The 17,514-nt window shown below is 35.8% G+C and overlaps 1 long non-coding RNA gene across 1 annotated transcript; it reads right to left on the reverse strand.

Annotated features, from left to right (window-relative positions):
- Positions 1-6,645: 6,645 nt before the first annotated feature.
- Positions 6,646-7,872, reverse strand: LOC148772797 (uncharacterized). Its single transcript, XR_016032878.1, has 2 exons — positions 7,565-7,872; positions 6,646-6,940 (listed from the first exon to the last, which is right to left on the reverse strand). It is a non-coding gene; the product is annotated as an uncharacterized LOC148772797 (long non-coding RNA).
- Between the last annotated feature and the right edge of the window lie 9,642 nt (positions 7,873-17,514).

The raw sequence follows: 17,514 nt of genomic DNA on the forward strand, positions 1-17,514 counted from the left end.
TCTCCAATATTGATCGGTGTGCCCTTTAAAATGTAATATGCAAGAGCACCCCTTTCATGGTTCACTTGAGTCCACGAGCGGGTGGGGATGAGGTTAGCGCATATGAAAGTAAGGCACGCCTTGCCTATTTGGTGAATGCATTTCCACTCCAACTCGTATTCCTCCTCAGTGGAGAATTCGGACCAAATTGGGGGCCCATCGCACAGTACCTCGCTGAGTTGATCTTTTGTTACTGCGAGTTGCATTTGCTCCCAATTGAATGCCTTATGTCGGGTGTTGTAGAAGGGGTTTATGGCCTTGGCACTCCAATCTACTTGCTTTCCTCGAACCGTGCTCGTCTTCCTATCCGAAGTTAGGAGGATACGGGTGTTGGCATAGAACTCGCGGACTAAAGACAAATTGATCGACTCCTCCGGTTCTAATAATGATTGCCACCTTCGTCGTATGAATTCTTGATTCAACGGTTCAAATTGCGGTAGGGTGACCGTATACGCGCGCTCCGTCACGAGTTTCTTCACCGTTTGTTTGGCAAATAGGACCTTGGAGCCTTCGACACAAAAGGCATCGTCATCGGGAGTTGGAACTTGATCGGCTTTCTTGCCCTTCCCCTTGCCTTTTGAAGTGCCTTCTCCTTTTGAAGTGCCCTCTCCGTCACGTCCTCTTTTGCCCATGATGTGAGAATGCCTTGTGGAAGGGTTTTGGAGTGAATTGGTGTGCAAGATTTCCCCCAAACTTGACTCGGGCAAATCGTCGAACACCTTGTGGGTGTTCCTTGTTGAATGAGTTTTTGGAGAAATTTGCACCTTTCTTGAATCCTCCCTGCAAGAATCAACAAAAATCCACAGTATTTGAGTGTTATGTGTGTGTAGTTGGTGAATTTTTGGCGAAATTGTTCAAAGAAAAGGGAAAATTTGTAGAGGAGGAGGCTAGGGTTCGAAGTGGGAGAGAGAGGGGATTTGAAATTGTGAAAATTGTGGTGTGGAAACCCTTCTTTAATATGCCCGTTTTTTGTTTCGCACGGCCGTGTGAATAATTGCACTGTTTTCCCGTACGGCCGTGCGAACTTTGAATTTTGGGCAGTAGCCTTATGTTCCTCGCACGGCCGTGCGAGATTTCAGTGTAAATTCCACACGGCCGCGCCCCAAGTCAGTTTTGGGCAGTAGCCTTCTCCGATTCTCAGACGGCCGTGCGAATTTTCAGTTACTTTTTCGCACGGCCGCGCCCAACCCCGAAATTATACAGTAGCTCATCCAAAATCTCACACGGCCGTGTGAGATTTCTGCCTTTTTCTTGCGCGGCCGTGTGAAATGCAAAAATTGCATTTTAACCCCTGAAAATAAAAAAATTCTTATTTCATTAGTGTGCATGCTTTTAGAGAAAAAAATAAAAAAAAAAAAAAAAAAAAAAAAAAAAAAAAAAATAACTAAAACTAAAAAAACGAATAAAATAAAAGAAAGAAAAACAAAATCTTGGGTTGCCTCCCGAGAAGCGCTAAGTTTACAGTTTTCAGCCAAACTTTGTCTGCTTCTTTGTTCAAGCTAACGTGACCGAAGTCACTTGGCGATTGAATTCTTCTCCCCGATAATGCTTGTTTGTTTCTATAGGCGGACACATCTTCCTTGCACGTTCATCGCCGTTAGCACCCCAACTCTTTTGACTATCTCTCGGAGGAGTTGAAATTGAGTCCGCAAAATAACCTTGCTCCTTCCGATTCCCTTTTCCACCATCATCTCCTGCACCCAAAGAAGCTTTCCCATGGTTCAAGATCGAAATATCAAATTTTTCATGATTTGTAAAATCCATAAGATCAATAGTAAAGCACTCATTATTTTCACATGGATTTTTATTAGCACTAAAAACATTAAATTTGATCGTTTGATCATGCACCGTCATTGTAAGATCACCACTAGCACAATCAATTAGAGTTTTCGACGTGGCTAAAAACGGTCTCCCTAAAATAAGAGGTATCTCTTTATCTTCATCTATATCAAGTATAACGAAATCAACATGGAAGATAAATTTGTTTACTTTTACTAGCACATTCTCTAAAATACCTTTTGGGTAAACTAAAGACCTATCGGCTAATTGAAGAGTTATAGCCGTCGGTTCAATCTCACCTAACCCAAGATTTTTATAAGTGGAATAAGGCATAAGATTAATGCTAGCGCCTAAATCAATGAGCGATCTAAAATTTTTACATCCTATAGTACAAGGAATAGTGAACTTACCTGGATCGCCTAGTTTTTGTAGAAGGGGCCGTGTAAGAATTGCACTGCATTGCTCCGTGAGTTGGATCATCTCGTTCCCTTGCAATTTCTTCCTCTTTGTCACGATATCCTTGAGGAATTTCACCCACTTTGGCATCTTTTGAAGGGCTTCGAGAAAAGGGATATTTATGTGAATCTCCTTCAACTTATCCAAAAACCCTTGGTATTCGGCATCGAGCTTCTTCTTTAGAAACGATTGAGGGTATGGAATGGGAGGGGCTCGTGATTTCACTGTTGATGATAGTGGTTCTTCGTGAGTTTTTTCTTTTTCCCCAATCACACTCGGCTTCTCGATTACCGTGTTTCTCTTCTCTTTTCGTTGGGCTTCCTCCAATTGCCTCCCATTCCTTAAACTTACAGCGTTGCACTGCTCGACGTTGCTCTTCCGAGGATCTTCTCGACGGCAATGCTCCCGATGGCCTCGCGTTTAGCTGGGTTGCGAGTTGACCCATCTGTGTTTCCAAATTTCGAATGGAGGCTTGGGTAGATGTCATAAATTGAGCCAAGATATTTGCGAGGTCTCCACCTTGAGGTGGAGCTTGAGGCGGATTTTGGAATCCGGGAGCTGGTCGTGAATAACTAGGAGGTTGACCTTGAGGTGGTGCTTGCCTTTGTCCTTGCTGATTTCCTCCCCACCCAAAGTTAGGGTGATCTTTCCATCCCGGGTTATAAGTGTTGGAGTACGGGTTTCTCTGTTGTCAGTTGGTGTCATGCACATAATTTAGAGACTCTGTTTCTTCTACGCACTGGTCGGGAACTTGGACTGCATGGACTTGCTGAGTTTGCAATGCTGCTACTTGCTTTGATAGCTTCTCTAATTGGGCAGTGATTGCAGTGACCCCGTCCAATTCCGAAATTCCTCCTGTCTTAACTGCTCTGCTATTTGACCGGTCTGATGCCCGCATGTATTTATTTCTAGCGATTCGCTCCAAGAGTTCGTATGCTTCGTCGTAAGTTAAACTCATGAACATTCCCCCAGCTGCAGAGTCGAGCACGGTCCTCGAGTTGTCTTGCAATCAATCGTAAAATATTTGCAGTTGGCGCCACTCTTGAAGTCCGTGATTCGGGCACCTCCTTATTAACTGTTTGAACCGCTCCCACGTCTCGAATAATGCTTCACCGGTTTCTTGTATGAAGTTTTGTATTTCTCTCCGGATTCTCTCAGTTTTTTGTTGGGGAGTTGTATGTGTTCGTGAAGAGTTGTGCTAGCTGGGGCCAAGACGAGATGGAGTGCGGTGCGCGAGTTTGTAACCATTTTCGAGCTGCTCCTTGTAAAGAGTGCTTGAACAGGCGGAGTTGCAGTGCTTCGGGTGATACTCCGTTCATCTTGTGCGAATCACACATTTCGAGGAAGTTGACCAAGTGGAGATGTGGATCTTCTTGAGCTAGTCCGCTGAATAACCCATTGTTTTGGAGCATAGTGAGGAGTCCCGCTCGAATTTCGAAATTGTTGGCTTCAATGGGGGGCTGCTGGATGCTTGATTGAAACCCGTTAAGTGTTGGAACGGTGTACTCATGCAATGCTCGTTGACGAGGTGGTGGATTAATTAGCTGACGTTGCTCTTGCTCATTGATGATTTCTCCCGCCGCATTCGGTAGGCGCCTTTGGTCATCTCCCCTACGATTAATCTCTTCTTCCATCGCTGCGGGAGCGTTTCGAGCTAACCGTTGATTTCTCCTGGCTTGCCTAAACGTTCGCTCAATTTCGGGATCAAGAGGTAGCAAGTTCGTGTCGTGTCCTCTTCGCATAAAAAGTACCTAAAACAAAAATAATAAAAAATGAGACAAGCAAATAAAATAATTAACTAAAATAAATAAAATGGCTGAAGTAAGAAAAATTGCTCAAATTTAATATTAGGATAAATAAATAATTTAGCCGTATTCCCCGGCAACGGCGCCAAAAACTTGTTGGGCTAAATACCTAACACGCAAGTGCACGTATCGCAAACAAGTAGTAAAAGTGGACTCGTGAGAGTCGGATGTCGATCCCACAGGGAATACTTAAATTACCTAATCCTAAGTACCAAATTTTAACAATTATGATTTTTATCCAGCCTACGCAAGTTTGTCAAATTAAATCAATTAAACAATTAAACTAATTAAGAAAGCAAATAATCACGAGAAAATATCAATATAAAAACGGATCTAGGATTTTATCTTCCCTCTATGCGATAATTCGTCACCCAATTAAACCTCTATCATGCAAGTTACGATTCCCGATTATTAACCCGAGACACTAATTTACTCATAACCCGTTGTCGCGTGTATTATAAGTCTATTATTCATAAATGATTCACTATATGTCTATGCAAACCTAGTATGAATAAAGCATTAAATAACAAGTCTCGAAAACGGCTACCTAAGGTATTATCTGTATGTCTACGTTAATACATGCAATTAACATACTCATCCGGTGAAAACTACTCGAAGGCTCTTCTATCCCTGTTCTAATTAGTAAACCGATCTGTCGATGCAATTCTAACAATAACACATAGCAACATAAATTATCTACGTTCATGCACTAAATAAGATCAAATAGAAGAAATAATCAAGGAATTTAAACTTGCATAATATTAGAAAAATAGGTTCGAATCACCACATAGGGTTCCAACAAAATCCTAGATTAAAAACTTAGCTACTCATGTTCTCTACGAAAAGCATAATAAAAATACGATAAATCATAAAAGTTCGTAAATAAAAATAAAAGTAAAGGGAGAACTATGATTAAGATTCGTCAAGTCTTTGTCTTCGTTGCTCCGTTCTCTTGCTCCTAGATTGTGTGTAAAAAGATAATCTTCCAATTGTGTGCTTTTCTTGGCCTTTATATAGGGTGCCAAAATATAAGAGGGCGGTTTCCTTGTGTAATTAAACTTCCTTCACTGCGTCTCTTCGTGAACTCGGACAGCCGTGTCAAAATTAACGCTGAAATCGGACGGCCGTCCGGTCTTTAATTCTTCGAAGTTTTGATTTTTTTACTTTTGGCCCACTTTTTCTCCGAAATTGCAGTTTTTACGCCATAAGTTTCCAATTCTTCAATTTTTACCTAAAATACAAATAAAAACCATTTTAAGCACCAAGTATCGTTAAAACACACCCAAAATCTCCAATTAAAAGGTATGATTTAGTGTAAAAATATACACTTAACAATATATATATATATATATATATATATATATATATATATATATATATATATATATATATATATATGGGGATAGACCCTTATTTTTTACAGCCTTTTCTTTTTCATTTTCTTTTGGCCCATTTAATGCTGAAACAACGTCGTTCCAATTCTCCGGTCCAATCAGCTTCTCAAATTCTTTTCCTTTTATTTTTCCCCCTTTTTATATATTATATATATATATATATATATAACATTCACTCTTGAATATGCCAAAAACACCATAAAAATACTTGCCCTCTTGCGGGAGAGCAAAACTCCTCCCAAATTGATATCAAAGTCCTCTCCTTCTCCATCCATCTAGCTTGGTTTGGTTTTGGATCCACCTCCTAAAATATGTAAGGTTCTATTCAAAAAAAGCTATACATTTCTTCATTGTCCTTCTAAAAAAACCCTTTTTTTCTTTTGAAGATCTTTTCTTGGCCGAAAATCCCTTTCCTTTTCGACATTTGGTAAGAAATATCGAATTTCTTACTACAATTGAATGGTATCATAGTATGGAAAATAATTTTCAAAAGTACTAAAACGATTTCTACACTTTTAAAAAATTAGGGCATTTTGTGTAAAAGTCGAAATTTTCTGTTAATCTTGATATTTTTGTTCTTTCATGTCCAATTCATGTTATAATCTGTGAATCTAAGTATTTTGTGGTTGAAGATTTAAATATTTTGGATTTTTGGAGTTTTTGCAAAAGAAAATGAAATTTTGGTATTTTTGATGGTTGCATATATAGATCTATGAATCTTGAGGACCAATCTATAATTTCTTGAAATCTTAGTTTGGAATATGTTTATATCATCAAAATACAGTATATAATGGGTGGGAATAAATTTATTTGGTACTAATTGGTCATGTTTTAATCAGATACTAGTAATACACCCGTGCGTTGCACGGTGAATATTGTGAAGAATGTTGTGTTGTATTATGGCACATAATCGAATAGAGTGAAAAATATAATTCTAAAAATTTTAGGAAAACCTATGGAGTTTTATCGAGGAAAAAAAAAAGAAAAACCTATCGAGTGAATTTTGTTAACGATCATTAAAATAAATAGTTACATGAAGTAAAACAAAATTGTATTATCTCCCAACTAAAAATACAACATATTGTCCTAACCAAATAATACAACTACTTTTCGTCAATGCACTTACATCATCGGTGCAAATAATAACACAATAATAACAAAATAAAAACAAATTCTTACTTCAAATCAACCATTACTTGTAAGTACCTGTAACCAAATTTATATTTTTGTTTGATATACTTACAAACAACCTAGAGGTAATGTTGGATTACGAAAAAATCATCCTTGTTTAGACAATTACAACCATCCACTTGAGGTTCTCTTTTCACTGATAATTACAACCTCTTTATTTTACTCATAATCATTTATTATATTGTTTAAGAAAATAAAACATAACAGGATCTCATAATACGTACCAATCCGGAACCCGTAAGCCCGAATGACTTCTGCTAGCTGCTGCTTCAAATTCTATATCAAATATTATGATAATGAAATAATGACAAAAATACACATACATTCATACATACATACATACATACATACATACATACATACATACATACATACATAAGCATGGTAGATATAGTTAAATCATTAAAGCATCAATATAACACTTAAATAGCCACATAATTCGAAGTAACATGTTGTTTTTACCCGAATTTCATACATAAGCACATCTATATGTCACTATAATACTTAAATTCCTATATAAGCACATTTATATTTGATAGGCTTCATCATAATCAATAATTACAAATGGTGCACTTTACTCTTAGTTAACTTAATACAACATCCAGATGAATGTCAATATAATCTAGTATAATGAGCATAAACCTCACCAAGAATACAAAAAATTTTCTCCTTTTCCTTAATTAAAATTCCTATAACAAAATAAGAACTTGTTTTTCCAATTCAATAGTTCCGACCCGGATGCTAACAGTGAAATCATAATAACCACAAATAATTTGAAATCTGAAAAACCTTCGGAGACCTGAAAAAACATAAAGCTCTCATCGATCGATAATCATAATAAGACCCTGATCTTTGGAAGAACATAAAGTCGTAAATATAGAATCTGATCGATCCACTAACCTTATATCGTAGAGAATTTTGGTAAAGCAGCCAATAGTTATCATCTGCAAGAAAAGAAACACAAAATATGATTAAAAGTATTTTAAGAAAAATAGTGTGTGTTTATTTATGTTGAAAAGGGGGAGTAGTAACAAAACACAAGATGTCATAACCAAAAATTTCCTACAAAATATCTCAAACACTTGGCTATCAATTAAAGAACCTATAAAACAGCATACTTGAGCCAACTTAACAATCCTACTACGGGTATGAATGTGGCAGACGGAATAGAACCACCTAAAGTCAAAATATAGTGTTTTGATAAAGGTTATTTTTTTATCAAACATTTAAAAAAAAAATAAGAGTAATGGTTATTTGGTAATGTTGCAATATTTGTTCCGATTATATTCTAAAAAGTTAAAAAAACATAACGGAGAAATATAAGGAGATCATCGTGTAGTGCAATTATTTGAAGACATGTAAAAACAGAAAAATAAAACTTAGATGCCAAGAGTACAAAAATTGTTCCTAAATTGCACCAGGAAAAATATTTTCTTATTTCTATATAAGAATATATATTCATATATACACATAGCTATTTATATATAACCAAACACACACATATTTGAAGCTATTCAATAGAAGCTATTGATGTTAGAAGATATCCATGGAATACCAATGGAGGAATGAGAAGAGGTGGAAGAAAAGGCTTGGGATGGATTTATCCATATAGATATAAATATGCAGATACACTTGAAAAAAATAAAATCAATTGTTAACTTGTGATTTTTGTATCCAACAATAATGATAAAAGGAAAAAATATTTTATCAACCCCATACATACATAACAAAGAAACATTATCCAAGAACGGCAAGACAAAAATACATTATTTGCCTAATTGTTTACATTCTCCAACTACAAGAAAATTACCCGTTTATTTTAGTGTTTAGCAGGAGAAGTCCATAGAAGGGATGGTGAAAAGTAATAATCATGAAAGTATGGGTTAAAATAATAACCGTACTTGTTAGTTATACTTCCCAAAATGGATCTTCATGCAGATGTAATCTCGATTTACAGGAATTTTACCTGCAAATACTATGAGAACAAAGGATACATCAGCAGGTCTTCATCAAGCTGTCACGTCTTCATCAAGCTCCGACGCAGCGAGCGGCGTTGACGACTTTCCAATTTTGAGAACTGAGAAATATAATAGAAATTATGTTTCTTGTGCTGCATAAATGAGAAACATTCAATATGAACCAAATACATAAGGTTCAAAGGTATTAATATATATTCACAGTTTAGTAAACAATGAACTAACATTTGTAATAAAGAAAAGCAAACATCAAAGAACTGTAGAGTTAACCATATTAATTAAAACATGAAATCAATGTTAAGAACATAAGGAAAATAATATATATTGGATGGTAAGAAACCAAATAGAGGGTGATGAACATATAGATGAAGAAAATAGGGGCGGCTTAAAAATGGCTTGCATTGGTCGCGTTGGCTAAAGGGAAAGAAGAAAAAACCTTTAGGCTGCCATGCATATAAGGGGCTGCATCTGAACCAAACAGATGGTCTGCATATGCATCTGCAACAGGCAATTCATCGAAAATAAAATGTTATGTAACAAAAAATTCAGATTTGTTAACGCAAAAGAAAGACCTTAATGTGTAATTATACTATTGGCATACAGATACCATTTACAAATACCTTCTCCTTGAATATGTACGTTCATCAGGGAAATATAACTGTTTGGATGGAAAAAATGCAGAAAAATGAAGAGAATAAATGCATCATCCAAAAAAATCAAACATTATTTTGTTTAAAAACGTATTTTAACAGGTATAATTTTGTTGGAAATTGATTTTGTATGGGTCCCAACTAATCAATGTTTTAAAAAATAGATGGTGTCTCCTCAGAAGTATAAGATTTAAAAAGAAATCTATTATGAGATGTTTGTCATGAAAATTCTGAATTAATCCATCGGTATTCTCGTGGATTTCCCAATTAGCGATGTTCATCGAAACAACACCTTGAGATTCTTGCTTAATGATAGAGATCATGCAGCGAGATTGGATACATGGTTTGGGAAGAAGTTGAGAACAAACGTCTCGTGGAGTGAAACAAAATTTGTGAAAAACTGCAGTTAATTTAACTCTTACTTGAAATTTCGGGCACCGTCGGCAGCGGCTTCCACTGGCAAACAATGAGCAGCTGCTCCACTCCCACTCTGGATGAATTTTGTTGATTTATCTGCCGGCGGAATTTTTATATCTTCAATTTTATGGGAACTAATAATACTCGAAAGATTTCTGTGAACGATTGAAGGAAAAGTTATAATATAATTCGGGTTAATGTACATATGCGACATGAATTTGGATATGAGAAGTTATAAGACTGCTGAAAAATACTGATGTGGATCGTGTGCTAATGTAATTGAGGGGACTGTATACTGTGCAGATAAGTTCAGGGGAGATGAAACGGTGTTTTATCTTTTCGTAACCAATTTTTTTTTTCGTACCCAAAGATTGTTGAAATTATAAAAATTGCCCTAGGGTTTGTAAACCTAAAATTTTACACATGTCGCCATACGAGCGAATAGATTGTCTTATATATATATATATATATATATATATATATATATATATATATATATATATATATATATATATATATATATATATATATATATATATATATATATATATATATATATTCTCGAAGAAAATGATTTTTGGAAAAATACCTACTTTCTTTGTATTTAAATTCTTAAAAATTAGATATTATATAAAACTGTAAAATAATTTCTGAATCTTCGAACTTGGTCAGTTAGGGGCCTTAGAATTAAATTTGAAATTTTTGGGAAGCCATTTGCTATTATTTCGATATATTAGTTGTGCATGTGCCATAAAAGAAGTATTTATGCTTTTAATCATAGTGCTTTAAGATTCTTGGCAAATTAATTATGAAACATGGAATTTATTGCACGGATCTGCAGCTTATATTTGTTTCATGCTCTTGTAAATGATGTTTTATGATTACATGGGTTAAGTGTATGTTGAGTGTGTGTCGTGTGCGTGTTGTGATGTGTATGTGAGTTATGATAATTGTCGTTATATGATTTATGCTTGGACGTATAACTCTATATGTCTCTGATTAATATTTGTGTTTTCATATGGTGATTTGAACTTATGTTATGGGTCGAAATTATTTGGTATCATTGTTATGCCTAAAATAGTCTTGGAAAAGTTTGGAAGAATTAATGGAATGCTTTGTTGAATTAGTCGGGATATGGGGGACCGGTATTTCAACAACAGATACTATAGTAAACGAGATGGTTTTATTCCATCAAAAGAACGGGCTCACTATAATATGCTTATTATCCAAGTAAAGAAATTAATTTTCTACGCATTCGGACAACAGAAAATGGTTTTCATCATGCATTTGCACATATGGGTATTTTTGTCTTTCTTGACTCTTGATTTGATTATATGGCTAATTATATGATTAAGTGTTGGTAATTGCCTATATGCGATTAATGTGAATGTACGGATATTATTGGTGTGATGCTTATATGTATATACGTATATAATTATGTAAAATCTATTTTAAATCCTCTTTATTCATTCGAATTTCTTACTGCGCTTAATAGCTCATATAGACATTTTAATTGCAGGTAGTAGTAGTAATTCCTCACCGGAATGGACCGAGTAGTGGATCGGAGTGTTGCCCGAAGTTTTTGATGCTCGTACGAGGGGTCTATAAATTATGCTAGTATTATTTTGGTGATGTAATCTAAAGACTACTTTCCTTTGTGTTTTAATTATTAGAATATTTCCTCATTAGAGAAAATGGACTCTATCGGTACGGATCTCTTTTTGGAACTTTAAAGTATGTTGATTCGTTTATATGAAATTTCTCGTAGTTCCTTATTTTCTCTTTTGTTTCACCAAATTGTTTTCCAAAAGCTCTAATTTTTATTTGAACCTCTTTTAAGAATAAATACGGCTTTCACAACAAAGTGTAGCACTCGGAAATCTCTCATTTATTAGAATAGAACTTTCAATTTCTGTAAAAAAAGATTTCGGAAAAAGAGTAATTAGGACTGCTTATTTCTTTTACTCTTAAAACAAATTTAAGACTGGAATCTTATAAAAATGTTTAAAAAATTTCAAGTTCACTTTTATGATACAGTAAGCTAAAATCAAAAGGATCTTTCTTAAAATAAATGCTCGCGCTAAACAATTCCGATAAACCGTGTTCGATTTATCGCCCTATGAGAAGAGGGGGAAGATTTAAGTTGTTTGATGAGCTTGATGATAAGTTGTTTGATGGGTTTGATGTTAAGTTGTTTGATGGGTTATCTTAGGGTTTTAAGCTTTCTGCACAAAATGTACTGGTCAACGCTATGAATGCCCAAATTCTAATATTTCTCGACTTCATTTATTGAAGTCCCTTATATCATAGGGAGTAGGCTATTACCTCCAATCTTCTCCTATGTTCTCAAAACAACATAGAAATCCCCAAGAACCGACCAAGACTCTCTCAAGTTGTGACTTTAATCAAGCAAAGACTCCCACAATGGGTTTCTCTAAGAATTGGAGTACATAATAAATACAAAAAACTCACATGAAATTGTAATGCATAAGTCTTGCATTGAACAACACAATAGATAGCCTGAGGGTCCATGCTTTTGACATCCAACAGAACGTTTGAGGGGTTCCGCAAAATAATCATCATGCATCCATCATGGAAAGCCAGATTATTCACTTTCATTAAACTTGTAATTTGATTACACATAATGTTGTTGACCAGACTTTGATTCTTGACTTTGGTCTCCAAAACATCCAAAATATACATATTATTATTATTATTAAAAATGAGATCTCATTTTATCCTACTCTGCTAAGAGGCCTACTAAGGCCCCTTATATTCCAGTGGACAATAATCATTTAAAGAAAATGATGAAAACCCTACTAGCCTCATTTTGTACATCCACCTCTTCTTGAGTGAATGAGCTTCCTATCCAACCATTAGTCACCCGTCTAGCTTAGTTTTGAAACACCATACTCTTCAGTTTAGGAGAATAAAATCTCAGTGATAGGCTTCCTCTTCTTCGTGTTACTGACTAGGATGAATTCCCCAGTTTCCCTTTTATCTTTGGATTGAGAAGGATAATTCACTTCCCTTTGGATAGAAATTTGTGGAATAGCCATTGGATGAGAAGGTGATTCTTGCTTAAGAACTTCATAGGTTACCAACTTTTGACAAGAAATTTGCCATAGTTGCACCACTCCACTGAGTTAAAGGCCAATCTTTGAGCTGAACCCAAATATGTACTAGATTCATCTCATTAAGATCATATTTAAAATATTTTGGGATGGGTTTTAGGTGTAGTTGTCTGCCATACTTTGTCTATGGTCCTTCTATCACATTCTACCTAACTTCTTCGTAGGAGAACTTGAAAATCAGTCACGAGCTTCATCTACTTCTTACCAAACTATATTTGAACATTCAGTTGGTGTGAACTCCGTCGGAAAATCAGGAGCATGAGCTTTGTTTTGCATAAACCTATCAATACAAGTGGCTTGTGGTCAATTCTCATCTATCTTTGGCACATACTCATTCGAGGAAATTTTGTCAAACACTTGTTATGCATCTTTAGTTGGATTCTCCATGTTTTCTTGTAGAGATTTCTTCACCTTTGGTTCGCCCAACGACATTGCACTCCCCCAAGGTGCTAGAGACATTTTTCCAAGTGGAATAGTTCTTGGAACGGTTACCTTTCAGGGTTGTGTTGCCGCCAACGGGGATTGGGTAATAACATTAGGAGCCATTGGTAGGGATGGGAAATCTTTCTTCTCAAGTTGGGTACAAACCAATTCCACTAAGGTGATTTGTAAGCTGCTCAAACGTGTTCTTATCAAAGAACCCTTCAGTCGACATAGTGAATCTGAATCTTCATGGTTCTCTTTCAATGAGAGCTTTAATGGTGAAGGAGACTTGCTATCACTTTACTTATTCATTTTCTTTGATTTCCCCATGTAAGGAAACAAGAAATCGATGGAAAAGTTCAAATAACCCCAATTTTGCAAATTCGCGAACATTAAGGTTCAAGCCACAAACTGGTTCAAATTGAACTAAATGAAACAACGTAGTGATAATTTGAGTGGAACGTTTAAAAACTAATTATGTTCATTGTTCAATAGATCTGAGAAGAATCAGTGGAATGATAAATAGCATAGCGAGGGAGCACAACTTGCAACAGTGAAATTTTTTAAATCGCATGAGAGATCTTCTCTCTCCAGCTTCTCTCGCTATTGAGAGCTCACTGAGAGCTCTTTCTTTTTTGATCGAACGTAATTTTTTTTATTGATTAAGAAAACTTTGTAGAAACTACACAGGGCATACCTAATATCAAAACAAAAACAGTGAATTGTAATAACTTTTGTTGCTCAAGAACACCGCCAACACTATTTAGACATCGAACTTCATAAATGGCACTTGGGCTACTATCTATCATCCAATACCAACAACATAAAAAATGGACATAACACACAAAAACTATACAGAAAACAAGTAAGAGCAAACTGAACTACCATTTACACCATGATCTTGGGATGGCACCCAAAACCCTTGGCCTTTAAAATAGCAAAATAGGCACACAAAGCTTAAGTATTGGCATTTAGATCTCGGTTTTTGTATTTGACACCTATACCTTTGCCCTTCAGAAATATAATCTAGAGAAAAACAAGCAGAGGCTAAGATAATGAGTTTGCATCTCCGCCTTTCAGCAGTACTCAACAAACAAACAAAGGCTAAGCCATGGGGCTTAAGTATCTACCCTTCAACAACAACCAAGAACAAAAGAGAGGCAAAGCCTTGAAATTTCTTTCTTTTCTTTCCAACGTGGTGGTACCAAAAAGGGGTCCATGTGCCATTTTGGCATAAGAACCACCATGGGAAGCACAAAACAACAAGGCAAAAACAGTGGCACTCTAACACACCAAACCACCCAATCCACATTTATTCCAACTGCAAACAGAGGTTAAGTTTATTAGGGAGGGAAAACTTCTCAACCCCGACCGCAACCAACCCTCAAAGACCCCATCTATCATCTCAGCACATCAACCAACACATTTCCAATAGAGGCAAAGTAGACTGCACAATCGGGCAACTTGTTTAATCCTCCACCAACACCAAACACCTTGTGCATATCAATACAAATACACTTGGCGTACCGAGAGTGTTTAATATAAGAGAGAGGTTTCGTATAATTCTGGACATAAGTAATACACTAGGACTAGGATTAATAATAAGGCAAATTGTGATTGTTATTTGGGGAACATAATCGCATAGTGTTGCAACTAGGATACCCATATATATTTTTTCCTAATAATTAATAAGATAAATTTCGAATTATTATTTCTGTACATGGTGTGTAAAATACTAAAATAACCCTTAAATTTCATTTTTTTTGGTATCGAAATTTGAAGTTTAAATTTGTACTTTCAAAAAAAAAAAGAAAAAATAATTACGAGGACGTCATTCCATCCAATTTCTATTCTATAAATCACTTTATGACACACTATTCTATTTCTATTTGTACACACTTTAATACACCAAGGAAATAGTAAATATACATTACTATACACAAGAGATTTGATTTGGAATACTTTCTCTTCTCCTTTAGGCACCACCTGCTTAAAGACCAGTTTGTTCATAGCCTTCTAGATAAAATATACGGTACAAGCAATAAATATCACCCTTTAATTTCCTTTTCTTGTATAGCCTTACCTTTGCATATACTCATCATCCGGTTAAGAATACTCCTCTCATAAGTCAGGTACTTTGTGACTCCCAAATACTGCTTAATCCTAGCCCAAACTTCAGTACTGAAAAGACAATCGAAGAACAAATGATCAACATTTTCTACCAAACAATGGTATATAGCACAAGAGTGATCAATCGCTTTATATAACAATGTATCTATGGTCCTTAGCATTTGTTTTATATTGAGCCATACAATAAAGGCTTGTTTAGATATAATGCACTGATTCCAAATAAGTTTAGACCTTCTCACCACAACCTGCTTATCTCCGAGACAACTCACAAGCTTACTATATGTCAAATTTCCCGCCACTTGACCACTGATTCATCAAAACCACCAAACGATACATAGAACCACCCTTAGTCACAACCATATCCCTCAATTTAACAACTTTAAATAGGGGAGGGGAGTTTTCAGGGGAATTCAATCCCAAATCTCAACCATATCCAAGAAAATACCATTCACCCATTGAATCCAGAGGGTATCCTTCTTACTATGGATATCCCATGGCTTTTTAAGAATCAAGGCTTTGTTCCAAGTTTGCAATTGCCTAAAGCCCAGTCCTCTTTCCTTCTTAGGGAAACACAACTTATCCCAAGTAATATTAGCAACTCTTTCCCCCACAAGAAAATGCTACCCAATTTTTGTATCTTATCAAGAACATCAATATCATGAACATTGAAGATTAACATTCAATAGCAATATACTCCATGTATAATTGATCTTATCAACTCCAGTCTCCTAACATAAGATAAGGTCGTTGTAGACCAATTACAGATAAATTTTAAAATCTTATCAAGTAGGGGAGAATATTGCTCACTTTCAATCTAGAAGTAGCAATAGGTACCCCTAGATACTTGAAAGGAAATCTCAACTTCTTGAACTGAAACTCCAGCCACGAACATGTTGGATTTTTTGGCACTTACCCTCAAACCACAAACATACCCAAACTTAGCAGGGCACTAAAGTACTCTTTCACTTTGCAGTGCCAGCACCCCCTGAAGAAAAATCATCAAGTCATATGCATAGGGCAAATGAGCACACTTGAGATGGTAGTTGAACTTTTAGTCCTGAATTATGGCTTTAATCAATCTTGAGAAATATTACTCCAAGCATAGCATAGCACAAGCAGAAAGGGGGAAACATGGTCCCTTTCCTAAGCCATTTCTGCCATTGGATAATACCATGGAAATTGTCATTGATAGATACAAAACATGATGTAGTAGTAAGACATTCCATTATTCAATTGACAAAATTAGTCAGAAATTTCATTTCAATCAGCAACCTTGGCATAAACTCCCATCTAGTGAGTGATAGACCTTCTCCAGATCAACTTTCATCAAATGGGTGTTGTCCGCAATCAATTTGCCTCCAATAAAAGCATACTAAGCCCTATCCACTATCTTTCAAGGACTACATAAACTCTAGAGACCAAAATATTTGAAATCAACTTGTACACTATAGTGCAACAAGCAATTGATTTGTAGTCATTGACATTAGTAGTATGATTTGATTTAGGAATCCAGGCTACTAATATGTGATTCAACAATCTCAACAATTTACCAACATTGGATAACCCCTTCACAGCCTTCTTAACACTTTGCCCAACTACAATCCAGTCATTTAAAAAAAAATGGGAATTGAATCCATGTGGCCCAATACTCTTTTGGGCTGCCCATATCTCTTCATCAGCAACCAGGTCAATATTGTGCTCAAGAAATCACCTTGTCCTGAGCAACGACATTCACATCAATCCCCCTCCACCCTTCCTTCTTTCCAAGCAAGTCTGTATAGCAGAAGATAAAATCAGCCACCGTCTACCGATAAGATGTAGTCACCAAGCCATCCTCAAGTGTAATGGCAACAACATGGTTTCTTTTAGACATCTTATTGACCACAACATAAAAGAATTTAGTGCCCCTGACAAAATTTGTGAAATAATTATATTTGGCCTTCTATGTTTAGAAAATCATGTCTAACTCTTCTAGAAACATTGTCGTTTTGGATAGACAAGACACCTTTCCAGCTAGTGTAGTATTGGCAAAACTAGTCGGTAGGTTGATTTGTGCAGCCTCCATATCATCATTTAGCCTTAGTAGCTCTGCTTGAAATATGGTTGAACTCCTTATCATT

Source organism: Erythranthe guttata, chromosome 1 (genome assembly GCF_056151865.1).
Source record: "Erythranthe guttata isolate IM_541 chromosome 1, IM_541, whole genome shotgun sequence".
In the NCBI taxonomy this organism is placed as follows: domain Eukaryota; kingdom Viridiplantae; phylum Streptophyta; class Magnoliopsida; order Lamiales; family Phrymaceae; genus Erythranthe; species Erythranthe guttata.